This window comes from Muntiacus reevesi, chromosome 5 (genome assembly GCF_963930625.1).
Source record: "Muntiacus reevesi chromosome 5, mMunRee1.1, whole genome shotgun sequence".
Lineage (NCBI taxonomy): Eukaryota > Metazoa > Chordata > Mammalia > Artiodactyla > Cervidae > Muntiacus > Muntiacus reevesi.
In genome coordinates this window covers 77,584,354-77,601,116 of record NC_089253.1, presented here as the reverse complement: position 1 = coordinate 77,601,116, position 16,763 = coordinate 77,584,354, and the positions used below count along the sequence as shown (strand labels likewise).

At 38.2% G+C, this 16,763-nt stretch overlaps 1 protein-coding gene and 1 non-coding gene across 2 annotated transcripts in view; both read right to left on the bottom strand.

Moving 5' to 3' along the window:
* The window catches only part of SMYD3 (SET and MYND domain containing 3), a 701,156-nt gene that overhangs the window by 668,795 nt on the left and 15,598 nt on the right, over positions 1–16,763 (bottom strand). The gene's annotated exons all lie outside the window — the stretch shown is intronic.
* Positions 204–330, bottom strand: LOC136170140 (small nucleolar RNA SNORA18). The gene has a single exon (XR_010663581.1). It is a non-coding gene; the product is annotated as a small nucleolar RNA SNORA18 (small nucleolar RNA).

Sequence of the window (16,763 nt, the reverse complement as noted above, 5' to 3'; positions counted from 1 at the left end):
GAAGCAATTTACTTTAGGACCATGGTTAGGGTCAGAAGATAGATCTGCTAGTTCCGAATTTGACACTCTCTAAAAATATATTAAATTCAAATCACATCCACTCCTAAGCTATCACACTTTAGAACAGTACAGATTGTTGGGATATGCCAATATCTAAGGTTTTAGAAGTTTGACTGTTACGTTTTTCATAGTTTACTTGGCAGCTCTGTCTTGTAATTCTTTCCCACTGACCTAACAGTTCTATGAGTAAAGGAAACCACATAGTTACTCCACGAAGCATTTCCAACAGTGTAGGTTTACAGATAAAGCCCCATCAGGACAGACCTCAGAGGGGCTCTTTCAGCTTTTACTTAAACTTTGCAGTCTGTAGTTTTCCCCCACAGACAAGACAGGCACACATTTTACACAGTTCTTATGGAAATTTGGGAGTAACAAGGTTTGACTAGTCTTTTTAAAAACTAATATTAAACAATTATTAATAGCAAAACTTAATTCTACATATAGGATTATAAAATGTAGGCACTAATATGTATAGAGGATTCCAACATCTAAAGCAGAAGTCAACAACTCTTGGAGGTTAATGGAGGAAAGAAGGTAGACAGGAAGAGGTGGGGAGAGGAAGAGAGCCTGCGGGTCATTCTCCCCCTTCCTTTCTTCCACCCTCTTTCTAAGAAGGTACAGTTTTAAGAGGCAATTCAGGTAGAAAGAAAACAGCCCTATGATAACTTTAAGGTGTTGCCGTTAGTACTTTTGGCAAAGATGGTCAAACCCTCAACTACAACCTTCTGGTGATTTATGGGATGCTTAAAGTTCTTACTGTGAATTTGTACTTAAATTGATTTTATTCATACTCAAAAGTTGTAAATTATCTACTTTTCACTTTGCTATTCCATGACAAGTAACACTGATACAGAAAGATAATACTAGTATATGATCCTAAAGCTATTTTTAATACCCTTAACAATAAATTAATAATGGGTTCATGGTAACAAACACTGGCATTTTACTCTGTAATTACTCATGTGCTGCACATAGGGTACCCTACACCTTAAAAAAATACTTGCTAATTCTAATGAAGCACTTCCTGTGAACTCCATTCCTCTAAGCACTGCACACTGTTATTACCTCTGTTCTACAAATAAGGAAACTGAAACTCAGGAGGTTAAATAACTTGCCCAATGTCACAACATGAGAAAGTATCAGATTCATGTCCATAGCTCATGTTCAATTGGTGTTTCTCAGACTCTGAGACACACACAAATCACCTGAATACTTTGGTTAAGCTGGCTAAAGGGCTGAGTCTGACATTTTACATTTCCAAAAGGCACTAATGCTGCTGGTCCACAGACCACATTTTTAGTAATAATTTCTAGATCACTTCACTCTGCTGCCCAACTATACACTAGAAGAGGATGATATTTAAATTAGGATCCACTGACCTAAGCAAAAAGGCATTTATATCCTAACTTTAAGTACTGAATCAAGGTGCTGTTTTCAGTCCATGTGCAGAGTTCCAATTTACAATGACGTTCTAGACCCAACTAAAATACACGTAATTTGTGCAATGTCTTTTTTTCTGTTCTTAGGACAAGAGCCTATTTCTCCTATTCCCATGCAGATATACGGAAGAAAAACAACTTTTTTTTTTTTTATTATGGGGAGTGGGAAGGTAGACAAGCTTTTACAACTTGGCATTTGACTGAACATTACACATAAAAGCAGACACATCATTAAGACACAAAGCTCTTGACTACTCAATTCTCAAATATGCCACAAAAAGCTTCAAAGACAGCTTGTCTCTGGATTTCTCCTGCTCAGCAACTTTTTAAAGGCGGGATTACAAAAAGATATTGTTCCAACTAGTCATGCTTGTCTAGTAAAAATAACACGCTTCAAGTCCTTACACTTAAAGACACCTCTGACACGAACTGAAATAGACTTACTTGTTTGAATCTAGACCAACATTAAAATATGGTTAATTCCTAATATACTTAAACCTCATTTCTCTTTCTCAAAATCAAGCCATTTCTAAAAATTATCCTGTCTCTTTTGAGGACTACCCAGAGTTTTCTGTGTTCATGCACTTTATTTTTCCTCTTTATGTAATATTTGAATAAATATAATCAAGGAACTTATTAGATTTTGAAATTAAAATCTGGTCTTATGAACCAAATCACCTATAAAACTTTCTCCAACAGGTACCTTTTTTTTTTTTTTTTTTGTCTGGCAAATCTTTATTTTTTTACCGTAGCTTTTATATTCTAAGTTAGTACATTTTTAAGGGGAAGATAGTTTAATATTACATCAGCTTGTCCTACACGAAACCAGGGTGTTTTCTACATACTTCTTTTTTTTTTTTTTTTTTAATTTTTCAGTGGGTTTTGTCATACATTGATGTGAATCAGCCATAGAGTTACACGAATTCCCCATCCCGGTCTCCCATCCCACCTCCCTCTCCACCCGATTCCTCTGGATCTTCCCAGCCCAACAGGCCTGAGCACTTGACTCATGCCTCCCACCTGGGCTGGTGGTCTGTTTCACCACAGATAATATACATGCTGTTCTTTCGAAACATCCCACCCTCCCCTTCTCCCACAGAGTTCAAAAGTCTGTTCTGTACTTCTGCGTCTCTTCTTCTGCCCTGCATATAGGGCCATTGTTACCATCTTTCTAAATTCCGTATATATGTGTTAGTATACTGTAATGTTCTTTATCTTTCTGGCTCACCTCACTCTGTATAATGGGCTCCAGTTTCATCCATCTCATTAGAACTGATTCAAATGAATTCTTTTTAACGGCTGAGTAATATTCCATGGTGTATATGTACCACTTCTGGGCATACACACTGAGGAATCCAGATCTGAAAGAGACACGTGCACCCCAATGTTCATTGCAACACTGTTTATAACAGGTACCTTTTTTAAAAAAAGAATACTAAAAAAAAAAAAAAGCACTTCATTTTAAAATCACCTTTTAACATAAATATATTCTAATGTTCTTTTTGAAATGTAGAGAAACTACTTGAAAAAAATGGGTAGAAGGGACTATTTTTTATGGCTTTCCTACCAGCAAATAGGTACAGGTTTGGCAATTAGGCAGATCTGGATTTATATTCACTCTTAGTGACTATGCGACCTAAGGGCAGGTTTATCTAAACTTGCTGTGCCATAATTCTTGGTTTTTCATATAGTAACCACTCACATAATTATTATTGCAACAGATAGTATAGAACCCTTTATATTACAAAAGAGAAAGTTAAACTTCATGGAATTTATGCAACCTGTCAAAGGTCACATAATAACTGAAAAAAAAAAGAATAAATTCAGCTCTATCTGACTCCAAAGCCCATGATATCTCCTCTGACCCAGGTATTGCATTTCTAATGTAGAGTTATTGATTGCTTAACAGAGATAACAAGTATTTCTCACACACCAAGTGGATCTTTAATTTTAAAAGCCTGGTATAGGCTATACTGTATCACAAATGCCACCTACATCTACAGTATTGGTAGTAAGACGATCAATTATCAAATATCAACTAACTGGATGGGAAAAACATAAAGGTGAATCTCAAGTAAATACACATACCTATGTAGCTGAGGACAAAGATGACTGAGAAAATTAGCTATTAGGCCCTCCCAGGTTTTTATTCTAAAAAACATCTATTGAAGACCCACTATGACAGCATAGTGCTAAAGTAATATTTTACCAAACATTATAAGAGGGATTAAGACTAAAGACTTAAAACAAGAAAAAGAAACCAACTTAAACCACAATAAGAATTATCTAATAGCTGATGTTTTAAATGATAGGAGATTTAATTTAATTACATCTCAGGATATTCACCCTAAGGGCCTTTCTGGTGGTTCAGTGGTAAAAAAAGTCATCTGCCAATGCAGAAGACTCAGGTTTGATCCCTAGGTTGGAGGAAAAAAACAGCAACCTACTCCAGTATCCTTGCCTGGGAAATCCCATGGTCAGAGGAGCCTGGCAGGCTACAGTCCATGGGGTCACAAAATAGTCGGGCACATCTTAGCAACTAAACAACAACACCACACTCACCTAGATACTAAGGCTCGTCTGTGTAAAAGTGATAGTGGGTGAGAAAGTGTCTATGGACATGCAAGGGCTCAGTTGTAGCCACCTATCCTGTATCTTGGAGGCAGTACAAGGTCATGGTTCACAGCATGGACCTGAGGTCACAAGGACCTGAGTTTAAGATCTAGCTCTGTCATTAACAGCTGTGTGACTTTAGTCAAGTAACTTCTTTAAGCCTTAGTGACGTCAACTGTGAAATGGGAATAAAAATCACACTTACCCTATACAGTTATTCATTTAACACATTTTCACTGAAGGTATACCTCACCATCTAGCATTGCACTGGGCACTGTGGATAAGGTGTGAAAATACGTGTAATGTGCTTGGCAGGAGTCAAGAACAACCCAGGGATTTTTGTCAGCTTTGTCCCCTGCTGTTGCTCAGTACTTAGAACAATGACTGACAAGTAGAAGGCTTTAAATAAATATCTTGCTAAATAGTGAAGAAACTGGTTAGTACCAGGTGGACCAGAAACTATTCCCTCTGCTATAACCTTTGTTGGATTCAGCCTTCTTGAGAACATACATATGTAAGCACTGCCAGAAGTTCAAGTCTCCTCATTTGTTTTTAATAAGATTTAGAAGTCTAGCTCCTAAGACTCCATGTGAGATTTTCTGTCACATACTTACAGTGTTTTTAATTGAACATTTCGTACAATAAAATATTAAAACATACAAAGAAGTAAAGTATAATGCACCTTCATGTATTCATCAACCAGCTTCAACAATAAGCAACACATTTTTCACTGTATTAAAATGTGTTTCCCAACTCTTAGCAAGGTAAGCCTTAAAAACTACCTATTTGGACATAACTATTAGTTCCTAGTCTAAGAGAAAGCAGGAGGTATGCCTTTATGCTCTCTCATACAACTTCGGCTCTCGCATCAGCTCTCTTATAAGATGGCACTGCACAGCAAAAATAAATTTTACTAGCAATGAGCATTCACAGAAAATATAGCAATCAATCCTCTCCTAAGCCCTTCCATCCTGGTATTTTGGGTCTTTCTGATAAATTAAAAGCAAACTTCAAAGCAATCCAAGTAAGGTTTTTCGTTGTTGTTGTTGTTGTTTTAAAGGATCTCTTTAAATTTCAATTTTGAAAAGAACCAACAGGGAAGACTTGCTACACAAAGATTATGAATGTAATAAATCAGTTCCATGAGTTCCTTGGTGGTCTAGTGGTTAAGAGTCTGCTTGCCAATGCGGAAGACGCAGGTTTGATCCCTGGTCCAAGAGGATCCCATGTGCCACAGGGCAACTAAGCCGGTGATCCACAACTACTGAGCCCATGTGCCCTAGAGCCCAAGAACCGCAACTTCTGAGCCCATGAGCTGCGACTACTGAAGTCCGAGCACCTACAGCCTGTGCTTCGTGACAAGACAAGCCACTGCAGTGAGATGCCTGAGCGCCACGAGGGAGTGGCCCCCGCTCACCGTAACTAGAGAAAGCCTGCACACGGCAACAAAGACCCAGCACAGCCATAAATAAGGAAATAAGCATTTGTTTAAAAAGTTAATAAATAAGTCTGCTCCAATGACCTTCAGATCAGCATGTCATCTTTTCTCTGAGGAGCTTAAAACACTTCCATACCATCTCTCATTAAAGTGACTCTCAGTTCACCATGAGAATCCCGGCTTCCCTGGTGGCTCAGAGGGTAAAGAGTCTGCCTGCAATGCAGGAGACCCGGGTTCGATCCCTGAGTCGGCAGATCCCCTGGAGAAGGAAATGGCAATCCACTCCAGTATTCTTGCCTGGAGAATTCCATGGACAGAGGAGCCTGGCGGGCTACAGTCCATGGGGTCGCAAAGAGTCAGACATGACTGTGCCACTAACTCTTTTCAGTTTGGCATGAAGGGTGACATGATGCTCTGGGTCAGGCCAGGACAAACAACCTCTCTACTGATGGTCTCACTTGAGGCTATTATGTGTAAAGTCATGGCAGTCCTCCTCACCGACCCAATCCTCAAAGTTACAGGCACATACCAGGCACTTTTTATCACTTTACAAATTAATTAGTCGTGTATCTAGTTCCATCAAACACAAAAGCACCCATGTGATACAAGTTCCATCAGACTTTTTTTTTTTTAACAGCTACAATGGCTGGAAGCCATCTCATTCCCTTTCCTGGCCGAGATCATGGCCAAGCATAAGCAGCAACAACCAAGATAGGCTCTCCACAACGCTCAGTCAGAGGCACACATACCCATCCTCTCACATGTCCTAGGATAAACAGCTACTCAACCTCAGTGCAGCACCTTTTTCTAAAGATGTGGCCAGCCCCTGAACTAAGAGACACAGAACTTCAGCTGGTAAAATTAAGGTAACAAGCTACACATCTTTTATAAATACAATAACCTAGGAGACAGTGAGAAACAAGTATTACTCCAATTTCAAGTGCAAGAAAATCAGAGTCATATATTTCTCACTAGGAGAAATGTCCAATAAGATCCTGGAAAACTGCCAGTCAAGAACATAGAGAAGAAAACATTACACCACAAGCAAAGGGGGGCCAGGGAACCTCTAAGATTCCCGAGTCTATGGTTGTAAGTAGATTTCCCAAAGAGATAAAACTAGTTACCCCAAATTTCAGGTTTCTTCTGACTTAGACCATATGTTCTTACGCAACCAGATTGATCTCACTGGCCCTCTCTTGAACCTAAACAAAACCCAGTTGTACATTTAGAGAGGATTTACTGCTCAGAGCAACAAAACTGATTTTCTACTGCACCCACATGACTTCTTTTCTAATGTTCCTTTTTAAGTTAAGGCAATGAAAGGAGGAGTTCTCCCTTGATGATATGTATACCTCAGTTGATGCGCTTTAACATTAAACTAAGAATTAAGCTGTTGATAAGTCCTTGAAATCTGGTATTCTCATAAAACATTCACATTAATTCAAGCAAAACATTAAAGAGCATTACATAATGAGTCATACTAAACTGGCGATGAAAAGAACAACCATTAAGACACCCAGAGCATCAGTTTATCACAAGTTACCATTCACAGCATGAAAATATGCTTTAAGACTAATATCAAAATACTCACTGAGCCCCCAAAGGTACCCTATTCTTCCCTTAAATACACAGCATTTACCAAAGCATTGTTGTATGCACACACAAAGATTGCTTTCTCTAAAAACAAAACTATAGAACTTCTTTGTTCTTTACAAGAACAGCCACTAAGTTATCTCTATTGCTGACCTAAAGGCTTAAGGGACCATTTATGGGAAAGAAGGTTGTGTAATTATGTAATTATGTTCTCTCATACAGTCTTGACTCTCACATCAGCTCCAGAGCATGGAGCAAATAAGACAGCACAACAGAGAAAAAATATATATATTTATAAATACCAGCAATGAGCATTCACAGAAAACATAATAATCTGTATCTCTCTCTTCTCTTCTCTCTTTCTCTCTCTCCCCCTTTCAGTCATTCTGCTATTTGGGGTCTTTGTGATAAAAACAAAGTCTCAATGCAGTCCAAGTAGTTTGTGGTTAATTACAAATAATATTCCATATATTAATAAATGGATCATTGTTTTTTCACTATTTTAACTGATGCTATTCACAAAAAAGTCTTTAAGATGAAGGACAAAAAATACATAACTTTCGACCTAAATCTCTAAACTACTGGGCTAGTTACACATTACAAGAAAGGGTTTTATATATTCAATCTTGTCTGTACAATTTTCCCTAATCTCTACGAGAGATTATTTTATCGTCGATTTTATTACATCACAGAATGTATAATTACTGTTGACATCTGACAAATTTCAAACAGGAAAGAAAAGCTTAATTAATAATAAAGTTCATGGGCTCTGACTTCAGGAATAATAGCCTTAGCTGGATGCCTAGGGCAAGTTAGAACTTATCTAAATTTTAGTTCCCTTATCTATAAAATGGGAATAATAAGAATATCTACTTCATGGGCCTCATGGGCTTCCCCAGTGGCTCAGACAGTAAAGAATCTGCCTACAAAGCAGGAGATGGTGAGTTGGACTCCCTGGGTCGGGAAGATCCCGGGGAGAAAGGAACGGCTACCCACTCCAGTATTCTTGCCTGGAGAATTCCATGGGCAGAGGAGCCTGGCGGGCTGCAGTTCATGGGGCCGCAAAAAGTCAGACACGACTGAGTGACTGACACTTTCACAGAGACCTCAGGAGATTTTGTGAGACTATATAAGATAATGACGCCGAAAGCCTTGGCACTGTTCCTGACATGGCGAGTACTCTAGAAGTGTTAAATATCATCAGCCTCTATATGTACTCTCACCATTTTGTTGCTGTTCAGTCTCTCGGAGTGTCCGATTCTTCACGACCCCACGGACACACGAGGCCTCCCTGTCCTTCACCATCTCCCGGAGCTTGCTCAAACTCATGTCCGTTGAGTTGATGATGCCATCCAGCCATCTCTTCCTCTGTCGCCCCCTTCTCCTCCTGCCTTCTATTCCTCACAGCATCAGGGTCTTTTCCAATGAGTCGGCTCTTCGCATGAGGTGGCTGAAGTATTAGAGCTTCAGCTTCAGCATCAGTCCTTCCAATTAATATTCAGGGTTGATTTCCTTTAGGATTGACTGCTCTGATCTCCTTGCAGTCCAAGGGACTCTCAAGTCTTTTCCAATACCACAGTTCAAAAGCATCAATTCTTCGGCATTCAGCCGAAGAATTCTTTATGGTCCAACTCTCATATCTATACATGACTACCCGAAAAACCATAGCTTTGATTATACAGAACTTTGTCGGCAAAGTAATGTCTCTGCTTTTTAATACACCATCTAGGTTTGTCATAGCTTTTCTTCCAAGGAGCAGGCATCTTTTACTTTCATGGTTGCAGTCACCGTCTGCAGTGGTTTTGGAGCCCAAGAAAATAAAGTCTGTCACTGCTTGCATTGTTTCCCCATCTATTTGCCATGAAGTGATGGAATCGGATGCCATGATCTTCGTTTTTTGAATGTTGAGTTTTCACCTTCATCAAGAAGCTCTTTAGTTCCTCTTTGCTTTCTGCCATAAGTGTGGTACCATCTATCACTATTACTATTTACTTATCAACCACAAATAATACCTTAGGCATTGCACTGGATGCTGGATACTTTATCATAGGTTTTCTCATTTCTTTCTTTCAGCAACCTCATAAGGTAGGTCCTGTTGTTATTGTTGTTATTGTTACTATCAACCCCATTTATCAACGAAGAAACTGGGTTCAGCAAGTAATTTTTCACGTTCATACAATTAATAAATGGCATTGTCAAAAAAATAAATAAATAAATAAAATAAATAAATGGCGTTGTTTTTGTTGTTTAGTCAGTAAGTTGTCTCCAACTCTTTGCGAGTTAATGGACTGCCAGGCTCCTCTGTCCCTGGGATTTTCTAAGCAGGAATATTGGAATGGGTTGCCATTTTCTTTACTCAGGGATCTTCCCGACCCATGGGATCAAACTCACATCTCCTGCATTGCAGGAAGATTCTTTCCTGCTGAGCATCAGGGAAAATTCTAGTAAATGGCAAAACCAGAATCTGAACCAAAATGTATCTGATAACAAAGCTCCTTAACAGGTATGACATAAGTATTAACAGGTTGAAATTCCTCTAGAATGAGTAATAACAGATTCATTATAGGTGACATTCACCTACAAGTAACTATACCAACTTCTGAATGCTTCAGCCAAAAACAGAAAAAGCCAGTTCTTTCATTTTTTTAAAAGCCATTTCAGGGATGCAAGTGATGAATTTGATAATATGCCACATTTACATAATTCTTTGGTATATAATATTAACTATAATAAATTGATCTTCACTATAATCCCATGGATATAGATAGGAACTATCATCTTATCAGATGAGGCAAGTGAAAAGTCACAAATCTGACAAGTAACAGAAGGACTCAAACTTAAATCTCCTTGCCCCAAGTACAGAGCTATTTTTTTTTACCACACATGTAGACAAACAGGTTAATAAATATTAAAAACTAATCTCAAAAAAGAGTAACTGCTTCCCTAAAAAGAGTAACGGCTCCCCCCAAAAGGCGTCCACACATCACACTCATTCTCATCCATGATCAAAAGCCTTAAAGACAAAACAAAGTGCTGTTCTCCAAATGACAACATTGAAAGAAAGGAGAAGGAGTGTTAACACTCTTCAAAAAGGATGGCCGCCGCACCTAGAAGGAAGGCAGAGGATCACAGTCTCCAAGACAGGAAAACAAAATTACTTACCTGGACTAAAGAAAAATAAAGAAAATAAGGTTGAAAACTATACTTAGGAATTTAATTTATATGAGGAAGAATCATCAGAATTGGTATATATTGGCAGTACTAAAAGACATAGTTCCTACAATCAGAGATTCCAGGGGAGACAGAAAATTATATAATAAATACAAGTTCAAATAATTAACTAAAATACAATGTAGTACAGAATAAAAGATATATGCTATGAGTACATGGAAAAGAGTAACACTTTAACAAACAGGGTAATTGAGTAATCTGTTGATCTACTGAAAGGAAAAGGAAAAAATAGGAGATGCTTCAAAATACAAGAAAAGAGTTTCAGAAGGTGTCAGTCTGCTGCAGAAAACTAAGCTCAGTTTCTGATATAGCTGCCACTTACTATGCTTCTCCATTTCCGATGCCCAGTACATGAATCGTTTGACCTGTCAATAAATTGACCATCCACAAATGCACTGCTCACTAAATCCTGCTCATTAAGGGGTGGACTTCAAGTTATATTTAAATCAAGTTACTCATTCTGTGACTGATAAATTAATGACTAAAGACAGTTCTTACATAGCCATTTTAAACTAGACTTCTAGAATCATCTGCTAGCTTGAGTTGTACATCTTAACTAAAGACAACAGAAGATCTTACTATAGATCTCCAACATTAAAAGGTCAGGTTCAAGAAAATCAATCAAAAAGCAAAGTTAAGATAGATAAAAGTGAAGTTTGCCAAGAAAAAAGTCAGAGCTAAGCATAGAGAAAAATAGTAAAAACTTTAATCAGGCTGTTACTGAGATATGCTGCAAATATTTACATTCAAGTAATACTTATTTCACCCTAGTATTATCAAATTTCAGTGCCAATAAGTCAAAGTAGGCAAAAAGACAGATTCCATAAGGAATGTGTTCTTATCCTGCAGGCAAGCATGTCTTAAAATTTGCTACATCACCCAGGTAGTCTAGTAAGAATGTACACTACTGTGCCTAAAATGGTAGATATTCTGAGAAACACAGAAAAACAAATTTTAAAATAAGCCCACTGCTAGCTCATTCTGATGGTTGTGGGTCATACTTTGAGAAACAGCAATATTCCAGGCATTATACTAGGTACTCTCAGATGTGTTCTTTCATTTAACTTTCATAAAGATCACATGACATAGATATTATCCTTACTTTATGAAAGAGGAAACAAAAGTCCAGGGGTTAAGGTGCCCAAAATTAAACAACTCAGGAGAAAGAAAAAGGACAGAAGACCCAAACTTAACAACTAGAGAGAAAGAGAAAGGACAGAAGAGAAGTGTGCCTTATTAGACAGCAACTTGAGAGTAAACTAAAGAAGCTGAAAATCAAATACTCTAAAAATCATTAAAATCATTCAAAAATAAAAATAATAGGAAATCAGAGAATTTCATTATCTTGTGTCACTCAAAGACACAGAGTCATGAAAGATCAACACTAAAAATTATACACGATTAAATAATTATTTAAAATTATCTCTGTAAAGAGAATGTCTACATGTGTATAACTCAGTCACTTTGCTATACAGCAGAGATTGGCACAACATTGTAAATCAACTATACTTCAATTTTTTAAAAAAACTAAAATTATCTCTGTAGCTGACTACATGTAGGCTGAGGCAGAGAGTAAAAGTTCATTGGTATGAAGTTATCTATGTTTAAAATTTACTTTCTTTGAACTTTCAGTCATCTTTAACAGGTAAATTAAATACTCACCTATTAAAATTTATTTTGATATAAACTTCTTGGTGGTTACATAGAATTATAATTTTGATAAAAAGAATTCAGCCTGGGGCCCAACATATACTAGCTCTCTTAACTGGTAGTACCGACAGAGCATATTAACTACATAAGGGAAGGAGAAAGTTTCAAAGTATAAGGAAAACGTCTCAGGAGCTGGCTGTAGACACAGGGCTCTGATAACCCTGTAAATCGCAGAAACTGAAACGCTTATGAAGCATCCCTGTATGCTCAGAACTGTGCCAGGCCCTGGAAATTCACAGGAAAATAAGACTACATCCTTGTCCTCAAGGAGGCTAAAACCAAATGCGAAATAAAATCTAGTAAGAACCAACTTGGGAACTAAATTATGTAATGTTACCTAATACCTCAGATCAATGAAGGAAATCAGTGAGGAGAGCAAGAACAGTAAGTATGAACACCTCTTACGTACCAAATACTTTCAGACATGTTATCTCTTTTCATTCTAAGAATACCTGAGAGGTAGTGTTCAAGATGAAGAAAGCAAAGGTCAGAGCAGGAAGTCACTTCCCTTAACTCACAAAACTAGCAAAGACAACACACGTGACAGCAGGCAAGAGCAAGGGGAGAATGACTGGCTCCCGAGGATCAGAGGAAATCTGTCCGACCGAGATAGAAGGTACGCTGGGAGGTAAGGCTGAGCAGAGATGGGCCGGATAAGACAGGACCACTTGCTAATCTGAGAGCGCTAAGAATCAGTCATTGAAGGGACATTTATTAAGGGAGACTATTATGTCAGTACTGCACAGAGCAAACAGAAAGAGGGAAGATCTATAAAAAAGATACAGTCGTCTAAGAAACTGCTCTAGAAAGAAGCTGCCCCTCACTGTCAGAGCCAGCCTGGCACGATCAACTTTGGCTAATTAAGGGAAGGAGAAAATGTTAAAGTATAAGGAAAACATCTCAGGTGTTGGCTGTAGACACAGTGCTAGAAGCTGCCCAACACTCATAGCTAGTGGGTGGTGTCCCCCTGTTGAAGGTAATTCCACAAGCATCAACGTCAGACAAAGATATTCTGTGGCAAAGGTGGATCAAGACAAAAAAAAAAAGACCTCTCTGTAACCATGAACACAAAACATGAACAATGTCCAAGCCACAAAAATGGTCAAACATTCCCCATCCTGGCTAACACAGGTGACTGCAGCTTCTTTATCAATCATAGTTGTAGCCTCAATTCATTCCTCCTGCCTTCTAGGTAAGATTTAAATCACTGAATCGCCCAGCTTCCTGACCACATCCAACTTCAAGCAAAGTCTTACTTCCTTGAGCCCTCTCCAAACCACTTGCCAAATACAAGCCAAATCCTATAACAAATCCCTTCCAACATCCTCTGAGACACCCCACAATTCCCCCACGGTCTGAGTTTTCTCATTGCAATGAATTAATAAACCCCACTTCGTTCAATGGCTCGTATTTTCCTGGTACTCTTTGGGTAGAGGGGGGTACTGACAGAGACAGGAGCCTGTCTAAGCCAGAGGCAGTGGGAACACAGGAAAGAAAGAGACATTTTCGGATAAGAATGAAAAGAACTAGTAACAGACAAAGAAGAAAAAAAAATCAAGACATACATCACTTGGAATACTGAAATATTATGAACTTAGAGTGGATCTAGTTAAATTAGCTCATTCCTCATAGACTGTATAAAAGATAAAGGATGACAAAAATATTTAGTAGGCAATTTAGAGATTAAACAATAATGATGTCTGGGTTCCAATTCCAAAGGTTCTGATTTAACAGAACCTGATTTAACCTTGAGTGTAGCTTGAGCGTCAGGATGTTTTAAAGCTCCCCAGGTGGTTGTAAGAGCAAAGTCAAGAATCACTATCGCAGAGGATGTTCAGACTAGGAGGAAGAAGGAAAATCAACGGGAAAGGTGAAAAAAAGACCCAAGGAATTACTGGGGCCGAAAGCTAAAATGAAAACACTGGCTTGAAGACTGAACAGGATTCCAAGATACAGAGCAATGAAAATGATAAAGGAGGCACTGGACTTAGCAAATGATACACAGAATCCGGAGGGGACTGTGAAGATAGGTCTAGGTGACTGGAAACGCGGTTGACTGGTAAAGACAGAATTCGGCATTAGCAAAGTCTTCGGGTCGGTGCCTGCAGAGCAACCACACCGACTACCACAAACAGATGTAATTGTGTAGTGCCTGTTGTAGCTGTGTAGAAACAGAAACGAGATAGAGTCCGCCATTCACGTTTCCTACCTGGTGTTCCCACACTGCCACCTAGCGGGTCAAAATGGCAAGGAGCTGATTTGAACTGAGAGTGATTTCTAGGTGGCTGTGAATTCATTTGGTTACAGGGCGGTGGAAAACAAGCTGAATTCAAGGGTTTAAATCTTAAGGTTTTCCTCTGTTTGTTTAGAGTAGAAGATAGGCTTAAGGTACCGGGTTTCTTTTGGGGGTGTTGAAAATGTGCTAAAATTGTGGAGATGGTTGCGTAACAGTTCAATGTACTTAATGCCAATGAATTATACAGTTAAAAATGGGAAAAAAATGGTCTTTTATGTTATATCACTGAATATACGATATGGTATAAGAATTATATCCCAATAAAGCTGTTAAAAAAAAAAGGAGGAAGAGGCAACAAATACAGGAGTGATCTCAAGAATTGCAGAAGAGTTTCAAAAGGATGTCAGAAATCATTCAATCCCTTCATTTCAAGCCCCCTTCATTTCAAAAATAGTAAAATTGAGGCTCAAACCCTAAGCCCCCCAAAAGGGCACTATAACCTTATTTAATAACCTTCTCTTGTCTCCCAGCCCTGAGAACTGATTTTTCTTAAGCTTGGTCCTCAACAGTACTATCTTTTGTTCAGTAACTTATTACCTGAGGACCTCAGCCACACCAATGACTTCAAATGGCACCACTGTCATTACTACTAGTGTCATTATTCCAACAATTAAAGCCAAAATCCTGCATTCATCTTTTACTTCTCCCTCGCCTGACAATCAGTCAACAAACTGTATCAACTCTTCTCTCAAAGGATCTGTTTTATTTCCAGGCTCTCTAACACCCTCCTAACTTAGGCCTTCACTACTTCATACATAAGTAAAGGAAATTTTCCCTTAACTGGAATCCTTATTTCCAGTCTTTCCACATCTCTCCCCAGTCACATTCACCAAACCAGTTCTCCTGCACAAGTCTTCTCAACTTTTATACATTTCATATTGCCACTCAAAAACATTTATGAACTCCTCTATACTTACAAAATAAAGCTCAAATTACTTAGCCTGACCATCAAGGCCTTCTGTATTCCAGAATCTATTCCAACCTTATTCACTATAACCTTCCATACAAATAACATTCCAATATAGTCAAAATGATCTGCTACAGAATCTATGGGCTTCCCAGGTGGTGCTGGTAGTAAAGAACCCACCTGCCAATGCAGAAGACATAAGAGACACGGGGTCAATCCCTGGGCCAGAAAGATCCCCTGGAGGAGGGCATGACAACCCACTCCAGCATGCTTGCCTGGAGAATCCTATGGAGAGAGGAGCCTGGTGGGCAACAGTCCATAGGGTCACAAAGAGTCAGATATGATTAAAGTGACTGATCAGACATGCATAGAGTCTATATGTATCTCTCCGTTAGTTATGCCCCATAGCTATTATCTCTTTCACTTATATTTACTTATATCTTTCCCCACCCCCTTTCCTAAAAGTTCTCAGTTCAGCCTTACCTATGCATCAGCCTTACCTGTAGGGCTTTAAAGTTGTGGCCCAGACATCTGGATATTTTTAAAAATTCTCCAAGTAAATTTTACAAGGAGTGAACACTAATGTTTCATAGATTTTAAGAAAGTCTTCTGTAAAATGTTTAAGTTTTCAGCACCTAAACTATCTAATATCATAGTCAAAAAATAAAAAACTGTCCAGAGAAACTATTTCCTAAATATCCAAGCATTCTTTTCTTGATCACCTGTACAACATCAATCTTTCTAATTAACATCTATTTCTTAACAAGAGTAAACACAGTAGTTGAAAAATGCCAACAAGAATTAAATTTTTATATACTCATGAAGTTGATTTGTGAGAACTATCACAACCATTCAAATTAAAAACACAACTTAATACATGCTTGCCTCACATATGATGATTATTTAAATATGAATGGAACATGCTAATGTAAATATCCAGTTTGAAATTCAACTGCAGAATTATTAATGGTATCCTAAGTAGCTCGACTAAACCCAGCTGTGTCAATTTCACCCTAGCCCTTGAATTTAAAGACACAAAGAAGAGAGTTAGTTATGGTGAAAAAGAGAGTAGTTGTCAACACAGACTGAACATTATAAAAACCTGGAGAGTCTTAAAATTTCTATGCTCAAACCATACTCTAAACCAAATAAAGCAGAATCTCTGGGTGGGACCCATGCATCAGTATTCTTTTAAAGCTCCTCAGCTGCTTCCAATGGGTAGACAATGTTGAGAACCTAGGAATCAGAAAATCTCCCAGAGAAATCTGAGGCTCACAACTGTTTAGAGACTGCAACAAAGAGGGGGAAGGTCCCAGTTCTCTTATTGATTTATGAATGAATTTTATATATTAAAGATATATGCCTTTCTGTGTCACAAATATTTCCCTCAGTTTCTTGGCTTCCATTATAAGACAGTTCTTCTTTCATGAAGCCAAATCTATTGATCTATCAATCTATCTTTATTCCCTTATGAGA